The sequence below is a fragment of the Girardinichthys multiradiatus genome, chromosome 8, assembly GCF_021462225.1.
Source record: "Girardinichthys multiradiatus isolate DD_20200921_A chromosome 8, DD_fGirMul_XY1, whole genome shotgun sequence".
Taxonomy (NCBI): Eukaryota; Metazoa; Chordata; class Actinopteri; order Cyprinodontiformes; family Goodeidae; genus Girardinichthys; species Girardinichthys multiradiatus.
The window spans coordinates 39,842,736-39,864,666 of record NC_061801.1 but is presented as its reverse complement, the minus strand read 5'-3'; the positions used below and the strand labels follow the sequence as shown (position 1 = coordinate 39,864,666).

Genomic DNA, 21,931 nt, shown 5'->3' with positions numbered 1-21,931 from the left:
GAGGGGAGTTCCTGCCTCAAGTGGAGGAGTTTAAGTATCTCGGGGTCTTGTTCACGAGTGAGGGAAGAATGGAGCGGGAGATCGACAGACGGATCGGTGCGGCTGCCGCAGTAATGGGGGCGCTGTGCCGGTCCATTGTGGTGAAGAGAGAGCTGAGCCGAAAAGCAAAGCTCTCAATTTACTGGTCGGTCTACGTTCCTACCCTCACCTATGGCCATGAACTTTGGGTCATGACCGAAAAAACGAGATCCTGGATACAAGCGGCTGAAATGAGCTTCCTCCGTAGGGTGGCCGGGCACTCCCTTAGAGATAGGGTGAGGAGCTCGGCCATCCAGGAGGGGCTCGGAGTAGAGCCGCTGCTCCTCCACATCGAGAGGAGCCAGTTGAGGTGGCTCGGGCATCTATACCGGATGCCTCCTGGACGCCTTCCTCGGGAGGTGTTCCAGGCACGTCCCACCGGGAGGAGGCCCAGGGGACGGCCCAGGACACGCTGGAGGGACTATGTCTCTCAGCTGGCTTGGGAACGCCTTGGGCTCCCCCTGGAGGAGCTGGAGGAGGTGTCTGGAGAGAGGGACGTCTGGGCGTCTCTGCTGAGTCTGCTGCCCCCGCGACCCGGTCCCGGATAAGCGGAAGACGACAAACGAACGAACCCATTTATTTAGAGTTGCCTCTGATTGTTCTATTTAAACTATTAACTGAAACATCAATAGTCTCAGTCTGTAGTCCAACATTTCTTTACTTTCTTTTACTTTCTATGTGTTTTCTTTTGTGTTTTTATCATGTAAAGCATACAAATAAACTTGTCTTGCCTTTTTTTATAAATGGTATTTGAAGGTTTTGAAGGTCCATCTTTTAGCTTGTTGTTTTTAACTTCTAATACATCAGTTTTTACCATAGTTTGAGTTGGCAACAAAACAACAATAAATAAGGAATTTATCTTTTAAAGTTAGTCAAATATCAGAATAATATGGGTGACCTCAAGAAGGAAATGGGTCAAATCAGATATTTGTGGAGATGTGAGGCTGTCAGCTGAATTACTAGATGCCACCATTATGACATCTTTTAAATTAGCTTACAGCATTAAAAGCTATTTTCTAAAACAAGCCTAAAACAAGATCTAATCTCTTAACGGTTCTGATAAAGTTAGAAGTTGTTTTTTTTGCACACAAGTTGGAGTCAAAGGAAAATGGGTTGAGGCTGGACTGGCTGATGATGAAATGCTCTAGTCGGGTTCAGGGGGAGCAGATGGAGAAGCTTGCCCAAGGCGCCTATCATCCAAGAACAGCCACTGCTCAGGGGTAATCCACACAACTTAACTGACCCTTTAAATGTAAACAGATTTAAGATTTTGTCTATCATTTATTGCATGCAAACCAATTTTCATGTTTCCTAATGTTATTTGCATCAGGTCATCAGTCCAAACTGAGAACAAGTGATCTTTCACCGAGAAAAGAAATGCTTAAGAATAAAATTAGGTGAGACGTAAGAGGAGAGGAAGAGTAGGCTGCTGATAGCAGTGCATTTAAAAATGTATGAGCCTTCAACCTCAAGCAGAGAGCTCGTAATGTGTGTGTGGACCACTGAGATGCTGGCATTTAAGAGTGAAGAGAAGATAAAGACGCCACACTTTCTGATCAGATCATCTTAAGCTGCTTTACTGTTGGACGGAAAGTCCCATTGTTTGGTTGTTTGGGAGCAGATTCTATTTTACTGGTTCCCTGCTAATGGTATGTATGTGTGTGAGAGAAAGAGGTGTCTGTGTTTGACTTTTAATAAAGTCCTGTCAGCTGAATATCAGCTCATGAGTCACGAGTCCCAAACCGAGGAGGAAGAGGAGGAGGAGAGCACAACTGAGGAGGGGAAACATGAGAAACTACAGAACAATTCAGACCAGGAGGAGAAGATAATTGAGAAGAGGTAATGGAAAGGCCACAAGGAGAGAGAGGAGGAGATGATTGACCAAGAAGACAGATTAGGGACAAACATGGAGAAAAGCATCAAAAAGAGAAAAAGAAAAAAGAAGAAGAAAGCAACCGAGGTAAAACATGAGATGAAGCAGAGAAATTAGGAGATGCAAAATAAAGGTAATGAGGAACAACGATATTTAACCACCACAGTGGAATCCATTGGTTGCTCAAGTTCGATTTTCAACACATAATATTTTAAGAATCAGACAAACCAGCTCTGTGCAAAATCTGTAACAGAAAACATCTTGAGCCATGAGTGGCAGAAACATCTGAAGACCAAAAAGGCACATTTTCATGTATCTGTAATGTTTTATGTAGCAGATGAAACAGTTATTTAAAGAGACACTTCAGTTTTAGTTTCCAAAGAAAGATTCAGAGCTGAAATACAAAGGGAATGAAGGAGAGTTTGGTTGTGAGCTCCCTGCCCTCTGGGTTCATCTGACAGAAACAAGTCAGCTGAAGTCCTACAGCAAAGGGAGGCACACTGGATGAAAGTAGACACGTTTACTTCTCATGCAAAAAGCCTGGAAAGGCAAGCAAATAAAATCCTGGTTCAGATTTAAAGGATCAAAATCCAGGTCAAAGCTGAACATTTCATGGTAAAATTTTAAAATATTTGTGCTTATTTGTGGCATCAGAATGATTTAATGAATTTAGTCCAGTAAAGACCAACTTTCTGTGAGTGGTTTAAACTTTGAATTGTGTTTCTGCTGTAAAATATGAATGAGCTATGGAGCTCCAAAGACTGGGTTTGCTCATTCCTTCAGCAAAATGGAGTTTTTACCACTAACAAAAATCCTTTTACACGATTACTGATCAAGTCATACATTTTGATGTATTTTTTTTCCAAACAAAAAAAAAACCCTGATAAAAACAACAACAAAAAACGTGGAAGGGGCCTTTAAAAGTACCTCGACATTATATTTTTGTGAATTGGTGCTATATTAATAAACAGAAGTGAATGTAAACTGATAAATAATGGTTTCTATACCTTTGCAATAACACCCTTAATAATGAGAACCAAAAAGGTAATATTTTGTCTGTAAATATTCAAACAACAACAAATCTTTTTAGTTTCTCCTTTCAACAGGCTTGCTATAACATGACATAAAGTCTGTACAACGAAGCACATCTGCAAACTGTCTACATACAGAAAGTCTGACCTGCGATCAGTTCAGTGCCAGGTTTCACAATTAGATAACCATAACAGGAAATTCCATGCTCTCTTTTAGATTAATTTAGAATTACCCACTGTTGGCTCTTCAAATGTATTAATATTAATTATTTATGTGTCGTTTTGCTAAGATTTCTTTCCGATGATTTGAATTTACAGCCCTGAGTGCAGATCATGAAGGTTTGTCGTCTTCCCAGGAACAATGCTGCCCAGCATTGTGTTTGCTCACAGAGCACATTTTCACTTTCAAGACAACTGGTGCAGGAAAAATCCACCCTTCAAGGAAACGTGAACAGATTGTGACGTTTTACAGGCAGACAAAATACTGCAAGTTAGAAGAGTAATGGAAAAAAGTTACGTTTCTGCTATTAAAAGACGTAAAAGTAAACAAAGCCATAGTTTCATTAGAAAGTAAAAATTGCAGAAAGATTTATTTAAATAAATGTAAGATTCACTTTTACAATGAAAAGTGATGAATATTTTGTATTAGAGATAAAGGTCAGGTACCCATAATTTGTGGTTTGACTTGCAATTAGGGCAGTTTCAAATGAGATCAACAAAAATATTAGAAATTATTTATCCCCTCAAACACTAAAACAGAAGAAACTCTTTGTATCTGCTGTTTGTCTTATTTTCTCTACTATAAATTAATTTTGATTTGTTAATATTCACAAACAAGTTCAATATGTTTATGCAATTTCTAACAGCTAATCTGTGATTTAATTATAACCTTGAATGCATGTTATCATGTTAGAAATTGTTTTTGAGGACCTTTGTCAACTGTTTGCAGACATATCTGGGAACACCTCAATCATTAAAAGGATTTTTCTTCAAATATGTGATGATTGTTTGCGAGTAGTCTAGTAGGACTCAAGCAAAATCTAATAATCGGTTAAACTAACAACAGATAAACTAGTGACTTAAGCTGGTAGGTAACGGTTAGGCTAGCAGCATTGACGCTAGGGGAGGTTTGGCCAGTGAAAGGTCAGTGACAAAACAATCACAGTGAAGATAGTTAAGTGTTAGAAGTTAAGATAGAAGGTGTTAAGCCAGTAGCCACTAAGCTACCACAAATGAACATGACAGTTAAGCTATTGTCAGTTAAGCTAATGGAAATTAGGACAACAGGAGTTTAAAGCTAGTGATAGTTAAGGGAGTAGCAGTTGGTCAAAACAGCAGCAGAACTAGTCACAGTTAGTTAGACAAATACCAGTTAGCTAGTAACAGTTTGGCTACTAGCCTTTCGGTTAATAACAGTTAAGGTAGAGGCAGTTACGCTTATACCAATTAGGCTAATAGCAGTTAGGCTACTTAAAGTTAAGATAACAGCAATGAAGCCCACAGGTTTTAAGCTACTAGCAAGTAAGTTAACAGTAGTTAAACTAACAAGATACATAGATCCTGACATCCCAGATCATGAAGGTCCTAGAGAGACTCATGTTGGCCCACCTGAGTAAGCAAACAATAAACTATCAGGACCTCCTTCAGTTTGCTTATCGCTGTGGAGTTGGAGATGAAGATGCCATCATACACCTGCTTCAACAAACCCACTGTCATCTGGACAAAGCCAGCAGCACTGTGAGGATCATGTTCTTTGATTTCTCCAGAACATTTAATACAATCCAACCTGATTTTCTTTGTCAGAAACTCCAGAAGACTCAGGTGGAGGCCTCAACAATCTCCTGGATCAAAGACTACCTGACAAACAGACCACAGTTTGTGAGACTGAAGGGTTGTGAGTCTAACCAGGTAGTCAGCAGCACAGGAGCACCACAGGGGACGGTACTCTCACCATTCCTTTTCACTCTGTACACCTCAGACTTCCAGTACAAGACAGACTCCTGTCATCTGCAGAAATACTCGGATGATTCTGCAGTCATTGGTGGATCAGAGATGGACAAGAAGCTGAGTACAGGAAGGTGATGGACCGCTTTGTGGCATGGTGTGGAAACAATCATCTCATTTTGAACGTGAATAAAACAAAGGAGATTTTAAGAGAAACAGGAATAAGTCAAAAACTATTTCTATCATGGGAGAAGAAGTGGAGGTGGTGAAGGAGTATAAATACCTCGGTGTTCACCTGGACAACAGACTAGAGTGGAGATGCAACTGTGAAGCCGTGTACAAGAAGGGACAGAGCAGACTGTACTTCTTGAGGAAGCTTAGGTCCTTTGGTGTTTGCAGCAAGATGCTGCATATCTTCTATAAGTCTGTTGTGGAAAGTCTGATCTCTTCTCCATCATCTGCTGGGGAAGCAGCATCAGAACCAGGGACTTAAAAAATCTCAACAAGCTGATAAAAAAGGCTGGTTCTGTTCTGGGGACTCCTCTGGAACCTCTGGAGATCATTGTGGAAAGACAGATTCTTCATAAAATGAAGAACATTATGGAGAACCCTGAGCATCCTCTTCATGAGACTGTCCTACAACAACAGAGTGTCTTCAGTCAGAGGCTTCTTCGGATCTGCTGTAAGACGGAGCGCTACAGGAGATCCTTCCTGCCCACAACCATCAGCATCTACAACGGCTCTTTGAAGAAACTTTCATAATGAGCTATAACAACATTTAATTTCCCTTTGGGATTAATAAAGTATTATTGAATTGAAGATAGTTTAAATGCTTTAGTTAGGTTAAATCAGCTAACCTCAAAACAGTTAATCTAATAGCAGTTAAGCTAGTGCCAGTTAGGCTAATAGCAGTTAAAATAGTAGGAGATAAGTTAATTTCTTATGGTATAATTAGTTAGGCTAATAGTAGATAGGATAATAAAAGTTTAACTACTAGCTGTTAAGCTAACAACACCAAAGCTAGTAGCTGTTAAGCTAGTGCCATCTAAGATAATAGCACTTAGGTTGGTGCAGTTAAAATGGTGACATTTAAACTAATAAGGGTTAAGCTAATAACAAAACGTTAGACTAACTTAGTTGCAGTTAAGATAGTAGCAGTTAACAGGGTTCCTTAACATTTTTGAAGAGTATTAGGTAAAGTTGAGCAGATTGGAGATAATGTTAGACAGGCAAGCCTGAGATGATTTGGCCCTGTGAGGAGGGACAGTGGGGATACTGGAAAAGGATGTTAAATATTGAGCTGCAAGGGAGAAGAAAGAGGAAGAGTATAGAGAAGATCATAGATTAGGGCTGCCTGATATTTAGAAAATATACTTTCAAATAAACTTCCATTAATGCAGGATAAAGTCACAGTAACAATGTGACATGTGAGAAATAAACAAATAACTAAACACTGCTCGTTGCAAAAATAAACCCTGGAAAGTGAGTACTCTAACCAGATACTGGGAACATTTTTATTTTATTATCCATCTCAACAACATGCTTTCCTAAAATATTTTACATTGCATTAAACAGGCATCAAAAGAGATTACTGATAATGTGTACAGGGACATTGGGATAGCGATTAATTTGAGATATATTGTGCAGCCTTATATTAGATGTAGTGAAGCAGGATATTCAAAGCGTTGTTGCGACAGAGGAGAATACAAGGAATAGTGTGAGATGGAGGCAGATGATTGTATGGAGCAGCTGAAGTGAAAGGAAACTCCATACAAGACTGAGTTAAGTTAGGTAACATCTAGAAGCTCCTTTTAAATCAGTGTTAATTGTTATTTGTTTAAGAAAGAATGTTTCTTTGTTTTAAAGCCGTATATGTTTAATTAATTAGAATCGGACGTCTTGTCCTAAGACTAGAATGCTAAGCTGAAGAAAAAAATCCAACCAAAGAGCCACATAAATACTGACCAGTGCAAATAAAAATCACAAACCTTTCAAAAAAAATTCAATGGAGGGAGAGGCACTGGCTCCTCTTCACCCCGACTTAGCCATGGTAGGAGAGCTTGAAACAACAGATCGTGATCAGCAACTCTTTGCTATTGGAAAACAACTCTTCACCTCTCCTCCTCCTCCTCGTTTTTCTCTTTTCTTCACCTTCCATCTCCTCCTGCCTCCGTCACCAGGCAACTAGTCTTTCCACCCTCCCTCAACATGGTGTCCATCTCCCTCAGCCCTCATCCTTGCTCTGCCACTCGTTAAAGCATGCAGACAGCTAATAACACCAAACGAGCAGATAGTAGATATAAGTAGAGTACATTCTCAGAACAGGTTTATTATATAATACCTTCATATTTACTGAACTTGAGCATATTTAACCATTAAGGCATCTGTATCGCCTCTAGTACGATGTGCTGTTAGATTATTGTGTTAGAAGTTGACACTTTAAAGTATAAATAAAGCTCAAATGTCTAAAAACTGCTAAAGACTATAAATTACCATGTTGAGGTAATGAAGGAAGGGGAAATGTGCAATAAACCTGCTAATGCTTTTGGAAAAGGTCTGAAATAAAAACCTTTGAAATCAATGGAACAAATGTCAGACCAGCAATTATTTTTAATTTTGTGCATTTTAAAACCACGTTCTCAACAAACAGCCTTATGCTGAAACTTCAACAAATCAAAATCAAGTGAAATTAATTTTCCTGATATTTTATGTTAATTCAAACTGAAACTGATGAAAGGTATAACTCCAATGTTTCTCAGGGAAACAAGTTAGTCTGGTTGCTATGGCCACAGTTAGAAGGTAGGAAGGAAGTGAGGCTTTATGAGCATCTTCATATCACGTGAGAAATCAGCAGTAAGAGCTTAACAGTTCGTACTGTGATCATAGGTTCACTCCTCCAAACGTGCATCAATGTTTGTCAAACTATCAAACTTTTCTTCACAACAGCCCAGCTTTAACCTATTAGTTCTGGAGCTAGCTCGGTCTCAGTCCACAGTGATGTAAAACTGGCTTCACCGTGGACAGTGACACTTTCCAGTTCATGGCAGGATTGATCTTCTTCCATCACTGAAAGATCAGAATAACCTGTACTTGCATACAGTTGTTTGAACATTGCAGTTGCTCCTCCAAACATTCTTTGTCTCAAAAACATTTGGCTTGTCCACGTCTGCCATACGTTTTGTCTATTTCCTCCCAATCAACAAGAAGGTCATTTGATTCATCACAACAGCAACTCAAACATCTGTTTCCTGGAATCCAAACATGAACTGAGCAGAGATGCCCCTGTAGATTCATTACAATGTTCTTTTGTTTGGCACACTGTATGTCCCCGGTGTAATATCACTGAACACCTTACAGCCACTGCTGCCTGTTGCATTCAATTATTGATGAGCTGCAATTTATTTCTGCTGGTTCCATTTATTCCACAGGCACAAACCCATTACCAGACACATGAACGTTGTTTTCTAAGTCAGTGCAAACTGAACACAATGTTTTACAGTGATGGAGAGAATCACTGTAAGCTTTATATTTGCCATTTGTGTGAGGCTGGACAATAAAGTAGATCAGCACTGCTTCAGCTTCTGCCAAAAGGTTGCATACGACATACTCATCAGATGCAACAATCAATCCATGCATTTCATGCACCAGAAATACCAAACCATGTTTAGGCTGTAGCACAAAGGATTCAGTAAACCCTGGCCTTGCCTCTACATTCTGGCTCTCAGCTGAGGAAAAGGTACCTCCAGACTGCACCCAGGCTTTTTTTAAATGGCACATTTTCTTTCAAATAAAGTTGAGAAATTCAAATAAACAGATGCTCTAACTCTGAGCTTCTTAGGTCATCTCAAACACATTACTGTCATTTAACACGCAACCAGTTTTATTGACGTAAACATGGATTGTTGACTTCAAATCAATTTACATCACAGTCATGTGGTGTACAAGTACACCCATGTTGCTTCCACAGGATTTGCATTAACAGGCAAAGCAGCAGCCAGGAGCTCCTGATCAAATGTACTGATAAACTGATCATCATTTTCAGTGTGAGCAGCTTTATAAAAGCAGGAGTTTTGGCAGTTTGCTGATCTGCAGCATTCAGGTGTGTTAACACAATGTCCAGCTGGAAAGTCATCAGCAATGACCTTAAACAAGCAACTTTCGCTGCCAGAGCATGAAGCTCAGAGAAATAACCAAAAATCCAACTCTTAGATTCTACAGCCCTCAGTTAGCAGGTTAAAGGTTAAAAGCCATGACAGGGCAGATAGAAAAACACGGAACCTGCATGTCTGTTTGCAAAGGTTGGAGAAAACCTCTTCTCTCTAAAAACAAGATGGCAGCAGGACTTAGGCAAAGCTCCATCTGAATGAAGCAGGACACTTCTGAATAAGGATGACCAATATAGCTCTAAAATTCAAATCACAAAATTTTTTGGTATTTATTGCAATAAAAGTGGAGATAAGGAGCATCTAAAAATTCACCACAGCCCTTTTGGCAACTCTTCTGTCACTGCATACAGTCAGAGCCTCATAACACAGATATAGAGCTAAAAATGCAGCTTACGCTTTAACAAATAAACCACCTGACTACAACAGTTACATTTAGTGCAGGGTTACAACTAGAGAGCACATAATAATTGTATTCAATGATATTTTCAAATATTCTGATATTTATCCTTGCTATGGTGAAACAAACATTCTTAAAACAGCAAAACATTAGTCTCAAAATATGACATATTCTATGAGGCTAACAAAGAGCAACAATCTGAACCATACAGTCAGTTTTAGAAAACATCCGGACATTGCAGTTGATCGAAAATCGTTCAATTTCGATTTTGGTTCCAAACAATCACATTAAACTAACGCAATTAGTTTTTATTGTTTTATTTTGGCATATTCCACTTATTTTGTAATGTCTTTAATGACTGATGTACGCCTCAGCTCCTTCCTAACATGGAACCTATGTGAATCTTGTGGTCCATGTTTCTCCAGAAAAAGGAGAGGAGGAGTGAGGTCCTCTGAATATGGGTCACACGTTTCACCCCTGCGCCCCACTGTGATTACAATTGACCAAAAAAGATGTAATTGTGATTTTTTCTATAATCGAGTAGCACTAAAACATCAGAGCTGATGTTACTTGCCCCTCTGACTTTTGGAACAGTTTCCTTTGGACAGATAAGACCAGAGTAAAAATGTTGGGACATGGCCCAGAACCACAATAGGAGCTAATCAAACAGCATATCAGCACAGACACCTCAAACCAACTGTCAAGCATGGTGGTGGAAGTATGATGATTGGGCTTGTCAAAGCTCAGGCCTCAACCTGACTGAAATGTTGTGGTGGGTCCTTCAGAGAGCTCTGCAGAAACAATTACCTGTGAACCCAAATGAGCTGAAGCTAGGCTGGAAAGATGAATGGTCCAAAACCTTTCCACGGTGATGTGAGAAACTGATGAAGACAGACAGAAGTCCAAATAATAAACGTCAAGGCAGGTTTTTTATGTCAACAACTAACGTAAAAAGCCTTTATCAGGCTGCCCTGAAGCATTACAGCTGCTCTTCAGAGATTAGTCCTTTAATTGTCCACAGCAACACGTCACACATGTTTTACAATGTGATCTTCTAGCAAAGCCTGGTTAAAGAAAAATGGCAAAAAATATAGCAAACAAGGACAAATCGCTCTTAAAGCAAAGATATTAATAACAATGTAGAAGAGAAAATGTGTAATCTGGCTACAGTTTAGTCAAGTCCTACAGATTTTCAAGCACATTCAAAATAAAATAAAGCAAATAATTAATGATAGAAGAAGATACCATCAATGAAAGTAAGGAGTATAGATCTGAGGCCACCGGAAACATTTGGACAAATACATTTAGTAGAACACAATTTTACCAGAGTAATGGCAAATGATTTGGTTTTCATTTTATTTTATTAACTTAGTCTGGCAGTTTCTAGCACCACAATATTTCAATATTTTTTGACTGATCTCTTGGACAGTGCACAATTTACTGACGATTTAACGTTTTGTGGTTCATTACTGGTATAGGTAACCAGACAGTTTTCTTTTATATGTAACAAAATGTATAAAGATTCAAAACAGTTATCTTTAAACATTTTAAGCTATCAGAAGCTTAAGCCCAGGATTCTCTCGTCAACAACAGAGCTTCAACATACTGGTTAGTCTGAAAACTTTTCTCTAAACCCATCAGTAGATTAAAAATAATTCAACATATTCTCTTATATCTCTAATATATTTATATGATGTTTGGGTGTCACAGCTAAGTTACAGAGAGTTATCTACATATCTTCCAAATGCCTCAGAGAGGAGTTTGAGTCTGCTGTACATAAATCAACCTTCGCCTCCATTGTTAAAACGTCAGCACACAGAGAGAAGCTGTCCGTCATGAGAAGTTGTAATCCTGCTATTTATGAGCAGGAATAAAAGTGGCAGCAGTGGTGAGAGAATGTGATGCTAAACTGATTTATTGTCCAGAACTATAGCTGTCATTATTGATCTTTCAGTGCTTCCAGAGCCATCTCCAACAGTACATCCAGGATTATCTGCTCTTATTCTTCTGAGATAAAATTCCCTAAGCATTCCCAAACTGCATCTATTACCACGTACCTGCACTAACTGGCTCTGTTGGAAATATGTCAAAGCTTTTTAGGTTCAGGACTCCACATTAACTGCTGTATGACGGCCATTGTTTGAAAATATTTTTAATCCCTTTTCTTTCTCGCTTCCTCCCATGTCAACCCTGCTGCAAGTTATAAAGCCACACCAGCTGAGCTGAGCAACACATTTGAAATCCATTTGTTAACCTCAATGTGTCACAACTTCTTCAACCGAAGCCCAAAAGACAAACACTGCAACGAGAACAAAACAATGGGTCTGAGAGGAAACAAGAGGTTTGTTGTAATCAACAGGGATAGCTGACAAAATATCCATCCATCCATCGTCTACACCAGTGGTTCCCAATCCTGCTCCTCAAGGCCCCCTGTCCTGCATGTTTTAGGTGTCTCCTTGCTGCCACACACCTGACTTAAATGTCTGGGTTATTACCAGGCTGCAGCAGCACTTGATGGCATGCAAAGAAGGCCATGGGTTGGGAACCACCGCTCTATACCCTCTCCAGCGGTCTACGGGCGAGAGGCAGGGGACACTCTGGTGTTGGGACCACAGCCATGGTTACAACGTGAAAGGCCAGTACAGACTTTCCTGGAACTTTCAAAATAAATTGCATTAACCTACTTCCGGCACAGCCAGGAAACGGGGTAACTCCTGTGACGTCACTGTCCAAATAAAAGCACCGCTCTTGCTACATCCTGCCTCTTCCATCCGGACTCTGCTGTGAGGCTGGCTGGAGACACAGCGCGCTAATGTCTCTTTGCTGGCAAACACATAACTTTTCAACTGGATCCAAGAGTGTCATACAGTCACCGATCATATGCACTAAGTTAAGTACGGATGAATTACTGTCTGTGTATCCGGTATTCATTCATAAAAAGGGGTAAATTAAGGTACAAGCGTTGCTTAACTTTCTCTCTGAGGTCTACAGAAAGCAAACTGTTTCCAGAGAATTCCCTGCAGAGATCTCGTCTCTATGACGCCTAGTGGAGCGGTTTCCCGGTCTCAAGGAGAACAACAGAGACCGCATCACCGTGGTAACGTGCAGTTTGGTCGCCCCGACAGAACGAGCCACCAGCCACAGCTCCAGAGGTTAGCTGTAGCTAACTTTTTGTTCACAGAGTTTCTTCAACCTTCGTTCAAAGTGGATGTTTCTTCAAACTTCGTCGCCCCAGACGAAGGCCAATTTTAAACACAGAAGATTGATCATAAAGCGCTGTCCGCGCTTATGCATTTTAACCCTTTTATTAACGGTATTTTAAAGGTGTGTGTTTGATTCTGGTGCTAAGCTATCAGCCTCCTTTGTTAGCTTCAACTGCTAACAGGTAAGAACACGTGCTTGCTACTAAATAATATTTACCCAGAAAGGTTGTTAGTTTTCAATGCAGTAAATAATAGTTCCCTAAAAACATTATTTTACTAAACTTGATAACTAAGTAAACACCATTAAACCCCATTTCTCCAGAAAGATTTGGTTCTTTTCCAAAATATTTCTTTAAATATTTTACTATTTCCTTAATAAAATTTCTTTGAATATTATTTTAATAAATAAAGGCAGCTAATTGGACACCGTTGAGAAATGGTCATCCAGAAGGTTGGTTTTATTCAGCAGATCATTCTTAAAACATCAGTCAGTCAGTCATCTACCTATCTATTTCTACCGCTTATTCCATAGTGGGTCGCTGGGGAGCTGGTGCCTATCTCCAGCAGTCTATGGGCGAGAGGCGTGGTACACCCTGGACAGGTCGCCAGTCCATCACAGATCTTAAAACATTATTTTATTAAAATAATGTTTTATCTGATCTTGCATTGTGATTGGTTGTCTAAACGTTGCTGATTATTTCCTAAGTTGGTTCCAAGACTAACTTAACTTCATTTCCAGATTCTTCAAGATAATCCTTGGTTCTCAAACATAAACATTGCATGGTAATGTTGCATCACTCTTTTGGTCATAATTTTCAATTATCTTTAATCAACTTTACATAGTCCATTAGTCTTCGTTATTCTTTAATTCTGCTTGGTAGTTAGTTGAATTGTTTTAGCAAAGTAAAGAGTTTGTTGATTGAAATATGTTTGACTTTGAGTTGACTTATTTTTGTTAATAAATTCTTGTATTTTAAGAAATTGTGTGAATTTATTCCATATATGTGCAGAGTTTATGCTGTTCAATAATGTCAGAGCTCGTCTCACACCTTTCTATTTTGTCCTAATACCATCGCCTTAATGGGGCTGGTATTCACAGGACAATCCTTAACAGACTGAAATATTATTTGATAAAATATTAAAATATTAATATTAAATAATATATTCAGATTCATAGTCACAACACTGGACAGGCCAGGAGTCCATCACAAGACAACACAGAGGCACACAGGACAAACAACCATGCACACTCACACCTAGGGGTAATTTAGAGAGCCCGATTTATCTAACAGTCATGTTTTGGGACTGAGTACCTGGAGAAAACCCACGCATGCACAGGGAGAACATGCTAACTCCATGCAGAAAGACCTAGGCCGGGATTCAAACCCAGGACCTTCTTGCTGCAAGGCAACAGTGCTACAACCTGCACCACCACACAGGCCCTGACAAAATACACTTGAAAACAATAGATTATTTAGAGGAGATGCTGAGGGTGCCAGTGCAGAATAAAATATTTAAAAAATTAAAAACAAGAGCTGTAAATTAATGTTGTAAAATAATTATTATTCTGACCGATCAAGAATTAGATTATTTGTGTCGCTAAAAACATCATCACTACTTTTCTAGATTTCAGAGGCTCGGTGTGGTTTTTAAACAGAAGTAATGGTAACAAAAACAAGTCAAAATTCAAGTTTTTACTGATGTAAAATGAGACTTTTTCCAATTCCATTAGCTTGACTTCTCAATAATTAGTTCAGGAAAAGTGTGGGTTTTTGGCTCCAGCCGGCCACATTTTTTCTGCCAATAAGTTTCTTTTTGACCAAAGCTGATTTCTCCTGGCAAAGCATCGCCTCAGATAACCCATATCAGCATCTGAGGACTGTTAAGCCCCCTCCATCAAGTGGAAACCTTATCTATGCATTAATCATCTTCCGGAGGCCGAGTCCTGCTGTTTGTGGTCAATACTCTGCAGGTGTCTGACAGGAGCCAGCATCAGACAGAGGCAGAGAGTCAGGAGGAAAGGGCACGCTGGTTAGGGAGGCCGTCCTCGAGCCAAAAGGTCACCGGGAATCATCAGAGCCAAACACCTAAAGTGAATCCTGCGTGTTTTTCTGGATAAACCTCAAACAAAGCCTCTGGTTTTTAAAATGTCACCATGGCAACAGCTGATCAGCCTTATGAAACATAGTTAAAGGTCTGCAAGCCTGGACACATGGACACTATAACTCAGGGTTATTACATCAGTCAGACGGGATCAGAAAGATTCAGATTCATTTTTTAAACATCTGAAAACAGATGATGGTTGAATTATCATGAAAGTTTCAAGGATTGTAAACAGAATACACCTGCTGTTTCCACTGGATTAAGAGGAAAAGGAGCCGCCTGGTGCAGCTGATCAAATGCATTAATTAACCGATCATCATCAGTATGAGCTTCTCTCGAAAAGCTAAAGTTTTGGATGTTTGGTGCTCTGAAGCGTACAGATGACTCTAAACACAATGCCAAGATGGAAACACATCAGCAATAACCTTACAGAGGCAACTATTGCTGCCCATCAATCTGGGAGCTGCTAATCTTCCCAAGAGTGGACGTCCCAGCAGTCAGAACGTGCAATGTTCAGAGAAATGCCAAGAAGACCAACTGAAATGTTAAAGTACATGGCAGGAAAGCTGAAAAAAGACTGAACAAGTATGGTTTGTTTGAAGAAGTGGTATCATCATGGGCCTAAGTCAGCAACACGACTTCTGGAACAATGCTCTTTGGACAGAGGGAAGCACGGTGGTGGAGGGTTTATGACATGGGCTTGTTTTGCAACCACCGGACCTGGGCTTCTTGCAGTCATTGAGGGGAACATGGACTCCTCTGTATTCTCTAAAGTATTTTAGAGTCAAATGTGAGTCAATCTGAGTCATAAACAGGACAATGATCACAAACACAGAAGCAAATCAACAACAGAACAGCTCAATAAGAAATTAATCAAGGTGTTGGACTAGGGGTGTACTTACATTTTCACTCATTCTTCTATTTCGGCTTCGTCTTTGGTGAATAAATAATAGCAGAGTAGAATCTGCCTTGTGGTTGGACACTTTATGTTCAATTATAGAACCTGATTTACATTATATCCGGATACATGAAACCCTGGTACTGAAATAGGGTGTACTTACTTTTTACCAAGACAATACAATGTAATTAACAGCTTAGTGTATGACAACAAGCCTCCCATGACAATAAAAGATGTGCCCACTAATTACCTCAGCTCCTGCCATCTTTGTTTACAGAGTCATTTATGAGTAAACAAACATTCAGAGTGTTTGACGGATAAACAGCAAACTAATTATCAGCACGGAGGCGGGGGAAAGTACCGAGGGCCTGTAAAACAACAGGTGTGCTCCAACAGCAAGGCAGAGGCTCCATGCAAATATGCAAAGGTCACATGATTTTGTAGAAGTAAAACACAACAAAGAATGTTTTGTAGTAAAAAAAAAAAAAAAGACACTAACAAAAAATAAAGTATAAAAATGCTAAGGCCTAACAAGTTAACCTAATAAGTAATTTAAAACTACTTAATTAACAGCTGCTACTAAACTCTACCAGATGTTTGGACACTCCAATGACAATAAACTGTTTAATAACCTTAAAGTCAAGTTATTCATATCTTTCATTCAATTTTCTATATAAATCATCCAAATGCGACATGTTTGTTTTTAAGTCCAGCATGTTTTAGACGTCCAACCAGTCCTGCACACCTCATTCTAATGACTGCATCACAGACTGAGATCTGGATCTGCTAAAGTAAGCTAAAACTTACAGAACAATGGGGAACAGTGTTGTCTTACACAGGTGCATCAGAATAAACACTTTTTCCCTTCCCTTAACTTTCCATGAATATGCTTGGACACAGCACTCCTACAAGTCAGCTTCTTTAGCAGCACCTTTTTGTGATGTTTTGACCTGATTTACTGAACTAATTAACTGTTCAATTACATTCTAATTTATTCAGAGGCACATGCAGTTCGATTTAAGACAACAAAGACTTATTTTGTTGTGTCTGAGTTGTGCATGTTTTAGATATCACACCACACCTGCACACCTGATTCAAAAGACTGGGTAGGTACAGAGATAATGAACTGCTGAAGCCTGCTAATGGCTCAGCAATTTAAATCTGATACATGTCGAGCCATGGGGAAAAGCATCAGTAAATGCTGAAATAAAGGAACAAGGATGTGTCTCTATAAATACTTTGTCCTTCCACTTAACTTTCCTTTAATATGCTTGGATAATTTTCTGGTGTACTTTCTTCCTATCTGAAAGTATTAAGATGCACCTTTAACTGAACTGTGACATCACTCATCTAAATATTGGTTAGGGAAATAAGTAAAGGAAAGTTTCTTTATATGTTGCTTTACACATTATTTCAGCAGTGAAGACTGCAGATTCAAAGTTAGATGCGCAGCATAAACTGTCGGTTCTTGCTCCAAACGATTCAAACAAACAAACAAACATTTCGGTTTCAACCTCCCACACTAAAGCCTGAAGTCCCGTGTCACACACACACACACACACACACACTCTTCATGCAAACTCTGGAGATAGTAAAAAGCCTCGCAGATGACACAATCAGACACTGTTTGCCGGTGTTTTTCATGCACAGCAGCTGATAACGAACCTCTGAAGGCTTCAGAGTTTTTTGCTCCAGCGGCTCCTCCAGCAGAGCAGCCCTAAGCTCAGGCTATGACTCATCCCGCCTGCCAGTCACTGATTGCTGGACACGACCGAATCGCATCACCGAACAGGAACCAAACACATGCCTGCTTCATACACAGCAAGCAGCCTCGTGTTTTCCTCTGTTTACCACTCACCTTTCTTTAACGGAAACTAACTCAGATGCTCCTCTCAGGTGTGCGCTGCTGCCTGGCCGCTTGGTCTCCTCTTCGCTCTCCTCCGGGACGTCGCATCGCTCCCCCGGTTTGTTGGGCAGGTGGATCCGCGCAGAGAAACCTGCCCGCAGCTGGCTCAGACGGAGGACCGTTCGGTGGCTCTGCGGGCTGAAAACCTCCGTGAGAGAAGCGACTCTGATGGATGTGGCTCCGTTTGCTTCAGGGGTGGGGAACCGACGCTCAGATGCCTTCAAGGACTACACGTAAACTCGGATTTCCAAGCTCTTAGCGAAGGAGGCGCTTCTGTGTTTCTATGGTGATTTAACGGGATAGTAAACTTTTGGGGGTTTTATTAGTATTTTTTTATAAGTGAGGTTGTGTGAATTATATATTTATAAAAAATCTGTATCTTACCTGAAGGTAATCTGTCACAACTGTTTGCTATGCTGTGTGTTGTAGCATCACAGTGTCTATTCCTTATTCTGTGGTCCAAATAATACCAAAGGAGGGAAGCTAACAGTTAATCCAAGTCTAGATAGCAGTTACTTAGAGAGAAGTTAACAACTAACTAGTGTCAAGCTAACGATTAATCACAGTCAAACTAAGAGTTAATCAAAGTCTAGATAGCAGCAATTCAGACAAGCTAAAAACTAATTAGAGACAAGCTAACAATTAACTAGAGTCAAGCTAACAGCTTGTCACAGTCAAACTAAGAGTTAATCCTTGTCAAGATAGCAGCAACTAAGAGAAAACATAACTAAATAAAGTCAAACTAATGGCTAATCACAGTCAAGCTAACAGTCAACTAGAGTTAGGTTGTTAGTAATTAGTCAGCCAAACAGGTATGTATTTCTATTCTAAAATCATCACCAAAAACATTAATAATGTTCGGGCCTTGTTTGCTACGCTCCTGTGATTGTAGCATCTCAACTCCACTCCAGCACCAATGCTGTGCCCAACAAAACCAATTTGGCCTAAATGATACAATTCTACCAAATCAACTACAAAAACTTAGGCTCCTCCGCCTGCTGTCTCTATATTTTACCTACAGCTTTCTTTAACTGTAAATCTGGACAAGTTGCTACTGCAGAGCTACAGGCCCATCCCAAGTCTCTCATTTATCAGTAGGTTATAAAGAAAGCTGTGTTTCAACAGTTAAATAACTTCCTAACGATGACCAGCTGCTTTGACATCTTCCTGTAAGGTTACTGCTCACCACAATACCCAGACTGCCCTTGTCAAGGTGTTCAATGACATACACATAAATGCAGACTGTGGAAGAACCAGAGAGCTGGTATTATTGGACCTCAGCGCAACATTCAACACTGCTGACCACATTATATTACTGGAGAGCTGGGTCAATCTTTCTGATACAGCACTTGGCTGGTTTGACTCTTACTTGAAGGACAGGGACTTTTTGTGTCAACAAGTAACTTTGCATCAGAGTCAACTAAAATCACATGTGGTGTTCCCCAAGGTTCCATCCTGGGGCCCCTTCTATTCAATATCTACAAGCTCACCCTAGCTCAGATCATAACAAACAACAAGATAAGTTACCATAACTACCCAGATGATGCACAGCTCTACATTACAATGTCACCAAGTCATGATGAACTTATTCAAGCATTGGCTGGCTGCATAGAACAAATCAATGCATGGATGTGCCATAATGTTTTCTTCATACTTAAATATTGGCACCCTCACGAGTCCACCATGCCCCTGCAAAATCTTTGCTTATGTGTGTTGCTTTCCCATGCTCCTTATTTTTACCTAAATGTGTATTTAATTTCTTCATTTCTTCTCCTTTTCATAGATTTTTTAGATTTACCAGTGAAAGTAAAATAATACTAGTTTCTTAAAAAATTAGAACAAAAGCTGTTTTTACACCAGTGACTCAGCTTCCTTAGTTAGAACTCAGTGATTGCTTAGTTAAATTTCAATGGATGCAAATGACTATTACCTCTTTAGAAAGATTGGTTTAGAACCACCCCTCCTTGAACCGCCACCTTAACGTGGTGGAGGGATTTGAGTGCTCAAATGATCCTAGAGGCTATGTTGTCTGGGGCCTAAATGCCCCTGATAGGGTCTCCCATGGCAAACAGGCTCTAGGTGATGGGTCAGACAAAGAGTGGTTCAAGAATCCCTCATGAGGACCAAAATATCGAGGCACGTGACGTCGCCCGGTACGGCGGAGCTGGGGTCCCACCCTGGAGCCAGGCCTGGGATCGGAACTCGTCGGAGAGCGCCTGGTGGCCGGGTTGCTCCTCGTGGGACCCGGCCGGGCCAAGCCCGAACGAGAGACGCAAGGCCATCCCACAGTGGGCCCACCACCTGCAGGGGGAACCGTGAGGGACCGGTGCAAAGAGGATTGGGTGGCGGACAAAGGTGGAGACCTCAGCGGCCTGATCCCCGGATGCTTAGGCTGGCTCTAGGGACGTGGAATGTCACCTCGCTGGGGGGGAAGGAGCCTGAGCTTGTGCGGGAGGTCGAGAGATATCGACTAGAAATAGTCGGGCTCGCCTCCACGCACAGCGTGGGCTCTGGAACCCATCTCTTTGAGAGGGGTTGGACTCTCTTCTACTCTGGAGTGGCCCACGGGGAGAGGCAGCGGGCTGGTGTGGGTTTGCTTGTTGCCCCCCAGCTCAGCCGTCTTGTGTTGGGGTTTACCCCAGTGGATGAGAGGGTCGTATCCCTGCGCCTTCGGGTTGGGGAGAGGTCTCTGACTATCATTTCAGCCTACGGGCCGAGTGGTAGTGCAGAGTACCCGGCCTTCTTGGCGTCCCTGTCGGGGGTGCTGGACAGTGACACCTGGAGAGGCGTGATCGGGAGGAATGGCCTCCCCGATCTGAATCCGAGTGGTGTTTTGTTATTGGACTTCTGTGCTAGTCATGGATTGTCCATAACGAACACCATGTTCAAACATAAGGGTGTCCATCAGTGCACTTGGCACCAGGACACCCTAGGCAGGAAGTCGATGATCGACTTTGTTGTCGTATCATCAGACCTTCGGCCGCATGTTTTGGACACTCGGGTGAAGAGAGGGGCTGAGCTGTCCACTAATCACCACCTGGTGGTGAGTTGGATCCGCTGGAGGAGGAGAAAGCCGGACAAACCTGGCAGGCCCGAGCGCATAGTGAGGGTCTGCTGGGAACGCCTGGCGGAGCCCTCGGCCAGGGATGTATTCAACTCCCACCTCTGGGAGAGCTTCGACCAGATCCCGGGGGATGTTGGAGACATAGAGTCCGAGTGGACCATGTTCTCTGCATCTATTGTCGATGCTGCTGCCCGTAGCTGCGGCCATAAGGTCTGCGGTGCCTGTTGCAGCGGCAATCCCAGAACCCGGTGGTGGACACCGGCAGTAAGGGATGCTGTCAAGCTGAAGAATCAGAATCAGAAAAGCTTTATTGCCAAGTATGTTTTTGGACATACAAGGAATTTGTTTTGGCGTAGTCGGTGCAATACAGTACAAATTAAACAGTATAAACATATCTACAATATAATATAAATATATGTGCACAGTTTTAAGTGAGTGAGAGTAAGTATAGAGCAGTATAAGATGCAAGAGCAATACAACAGTGCAGGTGATCATTGTGCAAGTATGGCAGTGCAAGTAAAGCAGGAGTCCATGCTGAGCAAAAAAAAGGGGGGGGGGGGGGGGGAGTGTCAGGGTGGTTTCCGGGCTTTGTTAACAAGGCTGGTGGCAGATGGGAAAAAACTGTTCTTGTTGCGTGAGGTTTTGGTCCAGATGGACCGCAGCCTCCTGCCAGAGGGGAGAGTCTCAAAGAGTCTGTGACCGGGGTGGGAGGGATCAGCCAGAATCTTCCTTGCCCGCTTCAGGGTCCTGGAGGTGTACAGTTCCTGGAGCGACAGTAGACTGCAGCCAATCACCTTCTCAGCAGACCGAATGACACGCTGCAGCCTGCCCTTATCCTTGGCTGTAGCAGCGGCGTACCAGATGGTGATGGAGGAGGTGAGGATGGACTCAATGATGGCTGTGTAGAAGTGCACCATCATAGTCTTTGGCAGGTTGAATTTCTTCAGCTGCCGCAGGAAGAACATCCTCTGCTGGGCTTTCTTGATGAGGGAGCTGATGTTTGGCTCCCACTTGAGATCCTGGGAGATGATGGTTCCCAGGAAGCGGAAAGATTCCACAGTGTCAATTGTGGAGTCACAGAGGGTGATGGGGGCAGGTGGGGCTGGGTTCTGCCTGAAGTCCACAACCATCTCCACTGTCTTTAGAGCGTTGAGCTCAAGGTTGTTCTGGCTGCACCAGTCCAACAGATGGTCCATCTCCCATCTGTACGCAGACTCGTCACCATCAGAGATGAGTCCGATCAGGGTGGTGTCGTCCGCAAACTTCAG

At 41.5% G+C, this 21,931-nt stretch overlaps 1 protein-coding gene across 5 annotated transcripts in view; it reads right to left on the bottom strand.

Annotated features, from left to right (window-relative positions):
* rab27b (RAB27B, member RAS oncogene family) overlaps nt 1-17,817 on the bottom strand; it is a 74,767-nt gene extending 56,950 nt beyond the window's left edge. For 3 of the 5 annotated variants that reach the window (XR_007039290.1, XM_047372481.1, XM_047372483.1), the window contains exon 1: nt 17,552-17,685. The gene's annotated coding sequence lies outside the window, so the exon portion shown is untranslated. Of the gene's footprint in view, nt 1-17,551 lie in introns of all 5 variants that reach the window. The other 2 variants (XM_047372486.1, XM_047372484.1) reach the window with 2 other exon arrangements.
* Nucleotides 17,818-21,931: the final 4,114 nt, after the last annotated feature.